At 46.0% G+C, this 10,130-nt stretch overlaps 1 pseudogene; it reads right to left on the reverse strand.

The window, feature by feature from the left end:
- Positions 1–5,192: 5,192 nt before the first annotated feature.
- LOC116803311 overlaps positions 5,193–10,130 on the reverse strand; it is a 5,545-nt pseudogene continuing 607 nt past the window's right edge.

Below are 10,130 nucleotides of genomic sequence, written 5' to 3' on the forward strand. Positions count from 1 at the left end.
AGGACAATATCATATGCGTCACTAAATTGATGACGAGGTGTTTGGCAACTTGACACAATCCATTAAAGTCTTTATATTAATTATATGATAGGGACAATATCATATGCGTCACTAAATTGATGACGAGGTGTTTGGCAACTTGATACAATTCTTTAAAGTCTTTATATCAAAAATTATATGATAAGGACAATATCATATGCGTCACTAAATTGATGACGAGGTGTTTGGCAACTTGACACAATTCATTAAAGTCTTTATATTAATTATATGATAGGGACAATATCATATGCGTCACTAAATTGATGACGAGGTGTTTGGCAACTTGACACAATCATTAAAGTCTTATATTAATTATATGATAGGGACAATATCATATGCGTCACTAAATTGATCGCGATCGAACACTCGACGAGTGCAGACGTGCCTGCGGATCGACAGCAAATTGTTAGCAAATTGTTAGCAAATTGTTCACAGTTGTAAGTCCCGTTACTTGTGCCCAGCCACTTCGCGTCGCGTGATCTTGTCGCGCGTTTTGATTGGCCCAGCCAACGTACCTAACGGTAGTTCGCACTAACACCATCGCACACCCGAGTGTGCGTGTTATCAGCGCAAAAAACCCAGTGCTCGAAGCAGCGGTATAATTGCAAAGCAGCAGCCACGTGCTGCCTGGCTCACCGGCTTACGGTGCCCAGCTTCCCCCCCCCCCCCTCCTCACTCCTTATCAACTTTGGAGAAGATGGACTGGCAGGCCCCCCCGCGCACCCACAAGCTTGGAACAACACCACGCAAAAAGGCTCTGAGAACACGCAAGAGCAGCTCCAGCAGCGAGGGAAGCACCTCGCATACAGAGCCGGGCGAGATAAAGCGAAAACCGGCAAAGAAAGCACAGGGAGAGGAGCTGGAAGATAAGCCAAGCACTAGCGCAGCTCTGCGCAAGAAGCTCGCCAACAACGCCTTCGCTTTACTCTCGACCGAAGAAGACGAGTACGACCAAGAGAGCTCTGATGACGAACCCGGACCTAAAGACGATTCCAAGCCCAAGACCCCCGAGAAACCAAAGCCCACCCCGAAGACCATCAAGCCACCTCCGATTTTTATCCCCGATGTGACCAACATCTCGGCACTCGTCAAGATGATCACGACTCTTGTAGGCCCGAAGAACAATTTTACCTACAAGACCGTGAATGGCAACAACGTACGTGTCATGATGCCGGACAAAGAGTCCTATACAGCTCTGCGTCTCCAACTTGTGGCCCAAAACAAGAGGCATCGGACTTTCCAGCCGAAAGATGAACGTGCATACAAGGTTGTCATCAAAGGACTCCACCACTCCACCGATCGTGAGGAAATCATTGAAGACCTTCGCAGACAAGGGCACGCTGTTAGAGATCTGCACAATCCCATTGGCAGAAGAACTAAAGAACCGCTGGGAATATTCTTCGCCAACCTGGAGCCTTCCAGCAACAACAAAGACGTCTACCAAGTCAAGCGGATCTGCAGGTCGGTAGTAACCATTGAACCGCCGCAGAAGTTCAACGACGTGCCTCAATGCTTCAGGTGCCAAGGATTCGGTCATACACAGCGTTACTGCTTCCTGGAATACCGATGTGTAAAGTGTGGAGGCCCTCACGAATCGAGGGCATGTGAGAAGAGGGAGGACGACAAAGCGTGCTGCTTCCACTGCCAGGCGGACCATCCTGCGTCTTTCAAGGGATGCCCTGCATACAAAAGGGCCAAAGCACTCGCTGCTCCGAAAACAAGGCCCGTCGCTAATGCTAACAAGGCGCCGCCCGTGGCATCACCAAACGTCACCTCTGGCAGGAGCTACCGAGACGCCCTCAACGGAGTGCACGCAGCACCGCAGAATCCCACAACCCCAGTCCAAACCCAAACAGAAACCCCACACTCCGGTCAGATAGAAGCGATGTTCGCTCGCATGGAAGGAATGATGGAAAGGATGATGGAGCGCATGTTCACCCAGATGACACAGCTGGTGGCCACCATTCTCAACAGCAAGTCATGCAACTAAAGCTCCACCTAGTCGTCTGGAATGCGAACGGCCTGCAGAACAGCAAGGCCATAGTCGAGCACCATCTGAAGACCCACCAGATCGATATCCTACTCGTAGCCGAAACCCACTTCTCCCCCAGATCCCACTTTAATATCAGCGGATATGACCTCATCCATGCAGACCATCCTTCTGGCAGAGCACGCGGTGGAGCAGCCATCCTCATCAGGAGCGGTATTCAATACCTAGAGCTGCCCGCGTTTCAGCAAGACTGGGCACAATGTCCTGTCATCAGGATTGTCAGCCCGCAAGGAGATTTAGACATTGGAGCGGTCTACTTTCCCCCCAGATACCGCATAACAGCATCTCACCTCAGTGAGTTCTTCGAGCATTTTGGGCCCCGCTTCATAGCAGCTGGAGATTATAACGCCAAACATTCTTGGTGGGGATCGCGCGCCAACAACCCCAAAGGGAAAACTCTGTTTGGGTACCTGCAACGCCACCGACTGGACTGCCACTCCACTGGCGAGCCCACTCACTGGCCAACGAATCCCCTCAAGACTCCAGACCTACTGGACTTTGCTGTGTCGAAAGGCATAGGGCATGCGAAGATCAGCTGCACAACAAATGCTGATCTCCTGTCAGACCACTGTGCAATAAACGTGCTAATCAACACGCCAGTCCTCAGGAAAACCCCGCTCAGAAGGCTCACTGGAAAATATACCGACGCCGCCAAGTTCGCGTCCTGGATGCTCTCCACCGTCAATCCGAACCCCATCCTCAACACACCCAGGAACATTGATGAAGCTATCGGGAATCTCACCAGGCAGATGCAAAACGCTGCGGAATTCGCAAGCCCACCGCCACCAAAGACTGCGAGAACACCTAGCAGGGACCTCCACCTCTGGTCCCCGGAAATTGCGGCACTCGTGACTGAGAAGAGGCGTCTCAGGAGAGTTTGGTTCTTGACGCGCAATCCAAGAGACAAAACAGCGCTCAATCACGCCACAAAGGAGTTGAAGGACAAGATCTCCAGCCTACGCCAGGACTCCTTCCTCAGATTCCTCGAGGAACTCTCTCCCGGGGACCCAGACCACAATCTGTGGAACGTCACCCGCCACATTAAACGACCAGCCAAAAAGGTTTCCGCAGTGCGCAAAGCAGATGGATCCTGGTGCCTTTCGGATGCTGAAAGAGCAGAAGCTTTCGCCGAACACCTTTACAACGCCTTCTCTCCGTTCGACTGCTGCACTGCCGAAGAACATGCTGAAACAGCCCGGTTTCTCAATAGCCCAAGCTCTCCCGGTCCCCCGTTGGAACCAGTCGACCCTGAGGAAGTTGCGCAGGAGATTGCTCTACTGAAGAACAACAAATCTCCAGGCCTGGATCGTATAGATGCGGCGGCCCTAAAAATGCTCCCATCCCGCTGCACACAAATGCTGGCCAGCATTTACAACAGCTGCTTCCGGCTAGGGTACTTCCCGGAGGAGTGGAAAAGAGCAGAGGTTATTGTCCTCCTCAAGCCTGGTAAGCCTGAAGCCAATCTCGCCTCCTATCGTCCGATTAGTTTGCTGGCAATCCTCTCCAAAATACTCGAAAGAGTATTTTTGCGCAGAGTATTGCCAGTACTGGATGAGGCTGGTTTGATCCCCGATCACCAGTTTGGCTTCAGGCGCTCCCACGGAACACCAGAGCAATGCCACCGGCTAGTCGAACGGATCCTCGAGGCATTCGAGCAAAAGAAATACTGCTGCGCTGTAATGCTCGACGTGAAGCAGGCATTCGACAGAGTTTGGCATCCTGGACTCCTCCATAAACTCAAATCCTACCTCCCAAGCCCCCATTTTACCCTCCTCAAATCCTACACTGAGGGAAGAGCATTCCAAGTCAGATGCGGAAGTGCAATAAGCCTACCCAGAATGATCAGAGCTGGAGTTCCGCAAGGCAGTGTGCTCGGACCAATACTGTACACCCTTTACACCGCAGACCTTCCATAATCCCCTCCAGGAACCTAACTATAGCGACTTATGCAGATGACACGGCTTTCCTCGCCTCCTCATCCGACCCACGAGAAGCCTCCGAAACAATCCAAAGGCAAATGGACGCGCTACATCCCTGGCTCAGCAGGTGGAACATCGTAGTGAACGCGGAAAAATCTACCCAAACAACATTTGCACTAAGGAGAGGAGACTGCCCACCGGTCACGCTAAACGGAGTCATCATTCCCAACGCACCCGCACCCAAGTACCTAGGACTTACCCTGGACCGCAGGCTCACTTGGCGTCCCCACATCGTCAGCAAACGCATACAGGCCGATGCGCGTCTGAGGCAGATGCATTGGCTTATTGGGAGAGGGTCCAAGCTAAGGCAGAACCACAAAATCCTGGTGTACAAGGCAATTATCAAGCCCATCTGGACCTACGGGATACAGCTATGGGGCACGGCAAGCCACACGAATCGCCTGCGTATACAGCGGTTCCAGAATAGGTGCTTGAGAATTGCCTGTAATGCGCATCCCTACCACGAGAATGTCGCCATACATAGGGAACTTGGAATCCCACAAGTCGCTGATGAAATCTCCAGGCTCAGCGAGAGATACCTGAAAAGGCTCGAAAACCACCCTAACCACCTCGCCACCAACCTGTTAGACAATAGCCAAACAAGCAGACGTCTCATGAGGAGACACCCTCTCGATCTTCCACAACAATAGACAACACATATAAAACCCGCCACAAATACATGTACAATAGTATCCCTTAAGCTAATGTTCCCCCGCAAAACCATTTAATTATTGTCCACTAGGACAGATTTTAAATAAATAAACGCACGCTAAAAAAAAAAAAAAAAAAAAAAAAAAAAAAAACTAAATTGATGACGAGGTGTTTGGCAACTTGATACAATTCTTTAAAGTCTTTATATCAAAAATTATATGATAGGGACAATATCATATGCGTCACTAAATTGATGACGAGGTGTTTGGCAACTTGACACAATTCATTAAAGTCTTTATATTAATTATATGATAGGGACAATATCATATGCGTCACTAAATTGATGACGAGGTGTTTGGCAACTTGACACAATCCATTAAAGTCTTTATATTAATTATATGATAGGGACAATATCATATGCGTCACTAAATTGATGACGAGGTGTTTGGCTACAGGAAAAAATCATTTATTTATCGAATCATCAAGCAAAGGATAAGCTTCAGTGGATCGCAGTATGGCAGCTGCTCAACCACTTACAACACCTTGCCTGTTACAAAAGTCGTTTACAATTGATTCTAGGCTTTGTCATTGTATTAAATAATGCTTTTATATGTAACTAGCGCGGCATCAGGTGATCGAAGATCCTCCTAATTTACTATGTTACAAATTACATTGGCATCACATCCATTGTCGTTTATAAAATAAATTATAAACTTTAAATGGTTTAGAAGCCATACAATGCAAATTGCCCCTTATTTATCATTGCAGTCCAGCACGGATACGACCTTAGAGGCGTTCAGGCATAATCCAACGGACGTAGCGTCATACCACTGTTCGCTCGAACAAGTATTGTGCCATTGGTCCGTACCTGCGGTTCCTCTCGTACTACGCAGGAATGCTGTCGCAACAACGTTTTGTCATTAGTAGGGTAAAACTAACCTGTCTCACGACGGTCTAAACCCAGCTCACGTTCCCTTGCATGGGTGAACAATCCAACGCTTGGTGAATTTTGCTTCACAATGATAGGAAGAGCCGACATCGAAGGATCAAAAAGCGACGTCGCTATGAACGCTTGGCCGCCACAAGCCAGTTATCCCTATGGTAACTTTTCTGACACCTCTTGTTAAAAACTCTTTAAACCAAAAGGATCGATAGGCCGAGCTTTTGCTGTCCCTGTGTGTACTGAACACCGAGATCAAGTCAGCATTTGCCCTTTTGCTCTATGTGTGGTTTCTGTCCGCACTGAGCTGGCCTTGGGACACCTCCGTTATTATTTGAGAGATGTACCGCCCCAGTCAAACTCCCTACCTGGCAATGTCCTTGAATTGGATCATACCTGAGTAATTGGAGTTATACCAAATTTTCAAATCAAAAATACATAAATGCATCGTTTTATTAAAGAATTTGTTTGCGATTATATAACAAACTCGTGATACTTTGATCAAGAAGCTTGCATCAAAACCCAATACCATAAGATATAATAAATATATCCGTATAATGGCTAGGAAATGATACACGTTCCATTTAATCAAGTAAGTAAGGAAACAATAAGAGTAGTGGTATTTCATTGACGATACCAAACCGAGGTCTAATATCTCCCACTTATTCTACACCTCTTATGTCTCCTTACACTGCCAGATTAGAGTCAAGCTCAAAAGGGTCTTCTTTCCCCGCTAATTATTCCAAGCCCGTTCCCTTGGCTGTGGTTTCGCTAGATAGTAGATAGGGACAGTAGGAATCTCGTTAATCCATTCATGCGCGTCACTAATTAGATGACGAGGCATTTGGCTATTTTTTTTTTTTTTTTTTTTTTTGATCGCGGAGGTATGGAAATCTATCGAAAGATACTAGGTCTGTCAACACTTCAGTTTCCTAGCATGCACGATTCATTGCTCTATCTGAACCGAAGTTCCGCAACGCCTACGTACTAAAACCATCCTCATAGCCAATTTATATATTACCATTATTTGCGATGTTTATGCCTTTATTGATGTTATGCCAAGACAGCAAGCAAATGTTTTGAACCAAACGTTTTAGCTAAGTCCAATCTCGGGAAAACCCGCTCAGGTACATGAACTGTTTAAAACAACCGAGACTGCCTCTCATAACCTGGACGCTAATGATATGACTATCATATTTGCTGAGGAGACCCTTCGCTATCAATCTTTTAACGGATTGACCACTCCAGATCCCCCTCCAGTTCAGGGTGGCAGAATGGAATTCAATGTCACCTGCGGCTTCGAATCTGCGACGCAACTCAGTTCGTATGTCCGGTCTGTCGTATCTATTGATTTTGCGCTGGTGTGCATCATCCATAGAGTGTCCGTCTGTCACAATTTGTATGTCGATCACATCAATGTGATTTTGTCGTAGTGCCACCAGGTCTGGTTTATTAAGACCGGATTCGCACTGCAGACTTGGTTCAACAATGACTACGCAGCCTCTCTCCTCAAGTCCCCGCTTGATTCGATTTACTACGCAGTTGTGTCTAGCTATGCGCCTCCCATGCGATCGGTAACATTTTTGCATAATATGGTTTGTTGTTTCGGGAGCGTCACATCCTGCACGACACTGTCGTTCCAATTCGTGCCTTCCCCTTGTAGTACGAGACTTCGTGGGTAGGGCATTTATCCGCAGACGAATACCGTCTATATATTCCTTTCCTGTTAGTAAACGCGTGGGTTGATTAACCCACCCGTGTTGCGGGCCCCAATGGCCTGCTTCACGGAGTCCGCTACCATCAACTGAGAGGTACAATTTGTTCGCCCAATATTTTTCTATTGCCGGACGCGATAACAATTCATTTTGTTCTGCTAATAATCTATCTCGGGCCCGTTGTTTTTCTGCTTCGAGGAAAGAGCTGGCTACCTCGTTTTGCGTGAGGTGAGGCCATTTAATATTACTCAAACGTCTTAGCCTTAACATTGGAGCTACCCATCTAAGTGATGGAATTCCGAGACCTCCACTTTTTGGGGGTGCGTGAATGAATGCTATCGGTATATCCAGCGGAAGATTTAGCCATCTTCGCACATAGTATCGTATTAGTTTGTCAGTTTTTCGTAGGACGCCTATCGCCACACTCCCAAGGGCTAACTTGTGATAGAGCTGTGGGATAAGGACAGTCCTAAGGGCGAACATCCTCTGTTGTGGTTTGAGGGGGGCCTTTGTCAATCTTTGTAGCTTCGGACCAATGTCCTCGGCCGGATTGCATCGAACCCTCCCGGTTGCAGTGAAGTTGATGCCTAAGTACTTCCACTCGTCCGTTCGCTTCAATGATGGAATCTCCCTTGAGCCTACGTAAAAGCTCTGTGCCTCTAGCACGGTACACTTCTGTTTCGGCTGGCCCTTAATGCCAACGGTAAAACATTTGTCGGCATTAAGAGAGTCATAGTTACTCCCGCCGTTGACCCGCGCTTACTTGAATTTCTTCACTTTGACATTCAGAGCACTGGGCAGAAATCACATTGTGTCAACACCCGCTAGGGCCATCACAATGCTTTGTTTTAATTAGACAGTCGGATTCCCCAAGTCCGTGCCAGTTCTGAATTGATTGTTAATTGATAATCGTTATAATTGATAAGAACTAATTGGTTTAACCCAAATAGTATTCTTAAAAATTTTAGCAAGAAAGTTCCACAATTGGCTACGTAACTAAACTATCCGGGGAACAAGTAACTAACATAAATGCTAGAAACTCTATTTACCCAGAACGAGCACATAAACCATGTTATTGTTTCCCAATCAAGCCCGACTATCTCAATCTTCAGAGCCAATCCTTATCCCGAAGTTACGGATCTAATTTGCCGACTTCCCTTACCTACATTATTCTATCGACTAGAGACTCTTCACCTTGGAGACCAGCTGCGGATATTGGTACGGCCTGTTGAGAAGTTTGCGTGTCCCCACCATAAATTTTCAAGGTCCGAGGAGAAAATATCGACACAACAGTATATGTCATGCTCTTCTAGCCCATCTACCATATCTCTCTGCGAAAGACTTCCATGGTAGTACGGCTATAAAACAGAAAAGAAAACTCTTCCGATATCTCTCGACGGCTTCTTTATGGTCGTTCCTGTTGCCAGGATGAGCACGAGGCCCATATTTAATAACAAACGGATACTCAACAGGTTACGGAATTGGAACCGTATTCCCTTTCGTTCAAAATTATTCAAGTGTATTATATTCGCTTTGTTTATATAGTTAGGCATTTTTGTTTTACTTGAAAATTTTCGGCTTTCGCCTTGAACTTAGGACCGACTAACTCGTGATCAACCACTGTTCACACGAAACCCTTCTCCACTTCAGTCCTCCAAGGTCTCATTCGATTATTTGCTACTACCACCAAGATCTGTACCAATGGCAGCTCCATGCAGGCTTACGCCAAACACTTCTACGCATACCATTGTACCTTCCTACTCACTAAAGTTTCAAAATTTATATCACAAGTAATATAAATCATCTACTTTAGCGGTAATGTATAGGTATACAACTTAAGCGCCATCCATTTTAAGGGCTAGTTGCTTCGGCAGGTGAGTTGTTACACACTCCTTAGCGGATTTCGACTTCCATGATCACCGTCCTGCTGTTTTAAGCAACCAACGCCTTTCATGGTATCTGCATGAGTTGTTAATTTGGGCACCGTAACATTACGTTTGGTTCATCCCACAGCGCCAGTTCTGCTTACCAAAAGTGGCCCACTGGGCACATTATATCATAACCTTGAACTTCATATCAAGAAAGTTAAGGTTCTTACCCATTTAAAGTTTGAGAATAGGTTAAGATCGTTTCGACCCTAAGGCCTCTAATCATTCGCTTTACCAGATAAGATTATTTTATATAATATTAAAATGCACCAGCTATCCTGAGGGAAACTTCGGAAGGAACCAGCTACTAGATGGTTCGATTGGTCTTTCGCCCCTATACTCAATTCTGACAATCGATTTGCACGTCAGAACTGTTTCGGTCTTCCATCAGGGTTTCCCCTGACTTCAACCTGATCAAGTATAGTTCACCATCTTTCGGGTCACAGCATATATGCTCAAGGTACGTTCCAGTTAGAGGCATAAATAATATAAATATACATTATACATAACTATATAGAACGCCCCGGGATTGTGTTAATTAGCTATAAATAGCTAAAAAACTAATCCCATTATTAGTCAAGTTAATTACGCTATTAGGTTTACATCCCAATAACTTGCACATATGTTAGACTCCTTGGTCCGTGTTTCAAGACGGGTCCCGAAGGTATCCTGAATCTTTCGCATTGTTAATCATACAAGAGCATATAATAAACACAAAAATCAATGATAATTATGCCATTATATAATTCCGAAAAATTAACGCTCTGTAATAATATAAATCTATCAGCACTTTATCAAATTAATAACATTTATTCTGTGTTAAAATGC

Source organism: Drosophila sechellia, unplaced genomic scaffold (genome assembly GCF_004382195.2).
Source record: "Drosophila sechellia strain sech25 unplaced genomic scaffold, ASM438219v1 U_47, whole genome shotgun sequence".
Classification (NCBI taxonomy): domain Eukaryota; kingdom Metazoa; phylum Arthropoda; class Insecta; order Diptera; family Drosophilidae; genus Drosophila; species Drosophila sechellia.